Here is a 6,250-nt window from a genome sequence, read left to right on the forward strand (position 1 = left end):
CTGTATTTATCTTTTTATTTAGTGGGAATAGATAATCAGGGACAGCTTTACCAGTTTGTTGTCCTAATTTCTTTTTTGTATCCTCCCCCGAACCGTTTGCTTTTTATTTAATGTATTCATTAAAATGTTGAGAGCAACATGTTCTCTATTCTAGAATATAGTTTGTTAATAGAAGCAGCCCCTCAGGATTTAAGATTGACATTATTCAGCTCATGTATATAAGAATTCATAATGAGTAACTCAAGAAGTAAAAATAATTTAGGGAGTTTTTCTTAGATCATCCTGTTGATAGTCCTTAATTTCTGTTTCTTTTTAAACAAGAAAATATTTAAGAAGAAGGTTAGGGAAGTCAGGCCCTGCTTATCCTATTCTATAATACTAAATTATTGTATTTCTGCTCTCTCCTTTTCTCTAATAAATGGAGGGGGGGGATGAAATTAATGATAGTTTTGAGGTCCTATCTCCCTTGATAAAGACTCCATGAAATAATTTATTAAAGTGCTCATATCTAAATTTAGATTAGAGGCATATTGTAATGGGAATAGGCCAGATATCTTTGTTTATTTTAACGTAGCTAACTTGTTCACATTTTCCAACCAATGTTTAAAAGTTCTTTTATTCATCTATCCTCCTTTATTGGTCACCTTTACCTTTGAAGAAAGAATGCTTAAGTTTGGAATGAGAAGAGTCGATGACTTCTCTCCAACAAGCCAGAGTGACATAGTTCATGAACAAATTTTCCAGAGCAGTAAAGAACATGGATGGATGGCTACTTGCTGAAAGGCACATTGGTAACTGAAACTGGCTACACCAAAGTTTTGGGAGCCGCCAAATGCATCCACTTTTCCAAATACAGCCTAGAAGAATAGTGGACTTCAGCGCCTATGGAGCCACACAGTATGGATAGTGACTCTATACCACTTTGAATTTTAGGTGGCCATGGCTGACCCATAGCTTCTGGAATTGTGAAGATCTCTCTGCCTACTCAGCTGCTAGTCAACCATTTAGCAGTTTAGAAAGAATGAAAAAGAAGATAACTCATAATTCATTAAATATTTTTTGGCACCTATGCGTGCCAGGCTTTTGCCAGGTCCTCAGGATGTAGCTATGAGAGAAAGCAAAATGAAATGGTCTGTTCTAAAATTGTTCATATGCTAGTGAGAGAGCAAATATGGAAATAGATTACCATGAAACAGTGGAATACTTGCTTTAATGGAGTTATATATGAAGTCCAGTGTAGGATAGGGAGAGGGAGTATTAAACTTAACCTGGGCTGATACTTAAGCTGAGTCTTAGAAGATGAATAGGAGTTAGTGAGTACTGATCCACTATTCTAAGCAGATGGAATAGTACGTACAATGATATAGAGGCATAAGTAGATCTAGTATGTATGGAAACAATGCATCCTGGAAGAGTGGTGGCAGAGGATATGGAACAGGGAGATTAGGGCTAGATCATAATTGTCATGCTAAGGAGTTTGGGTTTCATCCTATTTATCATGAGGAAGCCGTTCAAAGGTTTTTAGTGGGAGCATGGCATGATCCATGGTATTTTTCAATGATTACGCCAGCTGCACAAGGCAGTAATAGAAAAATGGGAGATGGGTCAGGAGGTCTAAACAGGAAATGATGAAGCCCTAAACTAAGGTGACTGTAAGGACGTAGAGGAAGAATGCATTTAAGAGGTATTCAGGAAGATAGATGGAAACCATTGGTATGTAGAGGGTGAGGCATTTTTTTGGTGTGGCGTTTAGGAGAATAACGGTACTCTTTATTAATATAGGGAATTGAAAAGAAATGGATTGGAGTAGGAGGTGATGAGTTCAGTTTTGAACATGTTGAATCTAAGGTAGAAATACTCAAAAGAGTGTTGGAAATAAATCAAGAGTTAAGGAAGGAGACAGCCAATCGGCCACTGAACAGCAATGATAGAGCTGTTGATGTGCTGCTTTTTTCATTTCTCTACTCACTCCACTATACTCCACAACCCAGTGGGCAGAGTGAGCGGAGAGTATGCTGGGGTACATTAGAAGGACAACCAACTGCCCCCAAAGAGGTGACTCTACTGAGTAAAGGCTGGCGGGTTTTTATTTTGTTTAGCTTGTGCTCTACACCAGTGGTCCCTAACCTTTTTGGCACCTGGGACCGGCGCTCCTATGAGAATCTAATCCCAGATGATCTGAGGTGGAGCTGAGGTGGTGATGCTAGTGCTGGGGAGCAGCTGCGAATACAGATAAGATGAAGCTTCCCTCGCTGGCTGGCGCTCACCTCCTGCTGTGTGGCCCAGTTCCTAACAGGCCATGGACTGCTTGGCGCAGGGGTTGGAGACCCCTGCTCTACACCTCTGAAAAACAATCTTAGCACTTCAAATTTTTCGAATGTCTCTTTTATTTTATTTTATTTTATTTTATTTTATTTGTTATTATTATTTATGCCTACAGCACCTGGTCTTCCTAGGTGGTCTTCTATCCAAGTACTAACCCGGCCCAGCCCTGCTTAGCTTCCGAGATCAGACATCGGGCTTGTTCAGGGTGGCATGGCCGTAGACCATGGACCATGGCTCCACTGGGGCGCGAACCCAGGACCTTCTACGTGTAAAGCAGACGTGCTAACCGCTACATTATGGAACCATGTCCTCAAGTGTCTCTTTTAAAGATTTTTGGGGAGCCCAGTAATTTTCTATCATGAGTAGAGTTCAGGTGTCAGTGCTGCTAGCATGACATGATTCCTGAGCAGATTTCTTCCCTTATAGGGCTGTTTCCTTATCTACTTAAATGAGGAGCTTGACCCAGCTTAGTGGTTCTCATTTTTGGATGCCCACTAGAATCACTTGAGAAATTTTTAATTTTTTAAACTGTTTTATTGAGATTTAATTGACATACAATAAGCGACAGGGTGGCAGTGAAATTTGAGTGCTAACTCAAAGCTGAGAAGCTGCATCTGTGGTCTGGTCACATTTTAGAATTAAACTTTTTACCTCTTAAAAAAAAAAGTATAATCATTGAAAATTGCTGCAAGAAAGAAATAATAAAACCTGGTGTTATAGGTTGAATTGTGTCACCTCTAAAATCACATGTTGAAGTCCTAACCTTGCCAGTCCCTCAGAATGTGACCTTAATTTAGAAATAGGGTCATTGTAGATATAATTAGTTGAGGTCATACTGGAGAAAGGTGGGCCTCTAATCCAGTGTAATTAGTGTCTTCATAGAAAGGGAGTATTTGGACACAGATATGCGCACAGAAAGAACGCCACATGAAGATGAAGGCAGAGATCGGGGTGATGCAACAGAAGCCAAGGAAAACTAAAGATTGCCAGCAAACCACCAGATGCTAGGAAAGAAGCCCGGGACAGATTCTTCCCTCATAGCTCTCAGAAGGATCCAACTCTGCCCACACTCGGGTCTAGGACTTCTGGCCTCCAGAACAGTGAGATGATAAATTTGTGTTGTTTAAGCCATCCAGTGAGGTATTTTGGTATAGCAGTCCTAAAAAAGTTATACACCTGGTAAAATTTCTCTCTACCAATTCTCCTGTTTCTCTCTGAAGGCAACTTCAATACTGTGTTTAGTTGTTCACTGGAGCAAGGGGATAAGGCCAAGAACTATTTCAGGATATTACAGATTTGTTGGAAGGTCTTTGTCGGATTGCATTTTTTAACCCAGTGTTTGTAAGGTACATAGTATAGTGGATAAGGGTATGAATTCTAGAGTCAAAATTGCCTGGATTCAAACACCAGTACTACCACTTACTAGCTCTGTAACTTTGGAGAAGTGATTTCTCTGTGCTTCCTTTCTCTTATCTGTAAAATGGGGAGAATAGTGCTACCTACTTTTAAGGATGTTGTGAAAATTAAATGAAAGGCATGTTCCTTAGAACAGTGCTAGGAACACAGTAAGCGTTTAACACACTTCTCATTATAATTACTGAACTGCTTTACCTACCTACAATAGGTAAATATCATTAGGAACCAACCATGAGGGAAAAACATTTTCCTGGTGTATCTTAAGATTTCCTGGGAGATCTTAATAGGAGCTGGTTTGCTAAATTAAAGACGAGAATAAAAAACTCAGATCTTTTGGATCTTGAAAAAATAAAGCATACTTCTTGTCTCAAGCTTCTGTTTCTTACTTTAAGAGAGAGACTGAAGGATGGTGAGGTTTGAAATTCAAAGGAAAGCCAGCTCAGTGATCCGCTTTTTGTTTGCTGATCTTGAATCGTTAGCCCTCAGCTGCTCACTGACTTCTTATTTTGAGCATTACAAACAAGAGTAATTGCATTGTTAATAAGTTGCTCCCTCTCTTTGGGCATTATGCTTACATATTTCACCGGATTCCTTTCCTGGACACCCCGGAGTTTAATTCTGGTTGCTTTTGGGATACTGAAGTGAATTGAGTGTCACTGAGGGAATATTTTAGGGAATATTTTAGTGTCAGCTTGGGCTGCTATAACAAAATACCACAAACCAGGTGGGTTATAGGCAATAGAAATTTATTTCTCAAAGTCTGGAGCCTGGAAATCAGATATCAGGATGCTAGCATGGTCAGTTTTTGGTGAGAACCCTTCTTCTGGGTTGCAGACTTTGGATTTTTCATTGCATCCTCATACTGGTGAGATGAGAGCAGAGAAGCAAGCTCTCTCATGACTTTTAAGGGCACTAATCCCATCCATGAGAGTTCCACTCTTATGACTTCACTTAATCCTAATTACCTCCCAAAGACCCCACCTCCTAATTCCATCACTTCAGGGGGTAGGGTTTCTAAATATACATTTTTGGGGGACACGAACATTCAGTTCATAACAGACAGCAAAGGAATTATATGTTCAAATCCTCTACTGCTTCAACCAAATGAAATGTTCTTGCTTCTCACAGAGTGAAATTTAGAGCTATAGGTTTGGAGTTGGAAAAGGAGAACTTGCAGGAAGATGGAGCCAGGGATCTGTCCAGAGGACCTACCGTATCCCCAGCACTCTCTTCCCTACTGTAGCCTCTATGTGTCCCCTGATTTCACACCCTGCTGTGGCCTGTCACCCTCATACCCAAGTCTCTGACTTGGTGACCCTCATGAGGAGTTAAAGGCTCTTCTCTGAAGGAGCCCCTCCCATGAGGAAGCATGGGATATGATAAAGGACAAGGGTATTACAAGGCCTTGTCCTCTCTGCATCTGTTTTTCAGCGCCTTATTAGAGATGGCTGGTGGGAAATTATGATTGAGGCTTTCTTACCTCTTTTCCTATTAGAATCATGACTAGCAGCAAAAATAAAATACTGAGAGCCTCTAGTCTAGAGACTCAATATAGAGCTCACTCTCCTCTTTTGTACCATTCATTTATCTCTCATCAACTGAGCATGGCTTCACATGCACAGTGGGGTATTAGAACTAGGTCCTTGCACTCGGGTTTTCATAGATGTTGTGCTTAATATTTTGAGTACCTACTATGTGCTTTACCTACATTATCACATTTATTTATCACAACATCTTGATGGTTCATGTTTTATAGGAGACAAAACTGAGTCTCACATAAGACAAAAGACTCGCTAAAGTCTCACAGATTTAAGCTTCATAGTTTGCATTTGAACCCGGATCTCTGACTCAAAAGCCTGGTCACTTTTCATTCAAGGGGGAAGCAGACATGTCAATGGACAGACAGCCTATAATAAGGTAAATGCTCTTTAAGAGGCAGACACCAGTAGTAGTGGGCTGGCTGACCCTCCTGGAGAGTCATTGGAGGCACTCTGGCAGTTGTTTTATTCATCAGGATTGGGGAGACAATGGGAATGACACACGTCTCTTCCCTCAATGCACATTTGGTGTCTGAGCTTGCTCTTCTCTGCTTCTCTTCTCACCTCTGTGCACTGTTCCCTCTTAGCCTGCCCATTACTTATGATCAACCTCTGATCTATGTCTGGGTTCCCAAGTAAAATACAGGATGCCCCATCGAAATGTGAATTTCAGATAAATAATTTTTTTTTAGCATAAATATACTCCAACGTTGCACGAGATATACTTTTGCAAAAGAATTATTCATTATTTGTCTGAAATTCAAACTTCATTATTTGTCCTGTATTTTTATTTATTAAATCTAGAAACTCTAAAACCCAGCCACAGTCCTCTTGCCTTATCCTTCTTAACATTGGCTTTTCATGTAGCCTCCTGAGAGCAGCCTGGTTCTGAGCTCCTGGCCCCACCCAAGCTCTCCTCATCTGCTGCTGTACATGCCCCAGCGTGAGAGCTGGGTCTACTGCTGCTGCAG

At 40.7% G+C, this 6,250-nt stretch overlaps 1 pseudogene; it reads right to left on the minus strand.

The window, feature by feature from the left end:
* Positions 1-2,431: 2,431 nt before the first annotated feature.
* On the minus strand, positions 2,432-2,547 carry LOC111734919 (annotated as a pseudogene).
* Between the last annotated feature and the right edge of the window lie 3,703 nt (positions 2,548-6,250).

This window comes from Pteropus vampyrus, unplaced genomic scaffold (genome assembly GCF_000151845.1).
Source record: "Pteropus vampyrus isolate Shadow unplaced genomic scaffold, Pvam_2.0 Scaffold9631, whole genome shotgun sequence".
Classification (NCBI taxonomy): domain Eukaryota; kingdom Metazoa; phylum Chordata; class Mammalia; order Chiroptera; family Pteropodidae; genus Pteropus; species Pteropus vampyrus.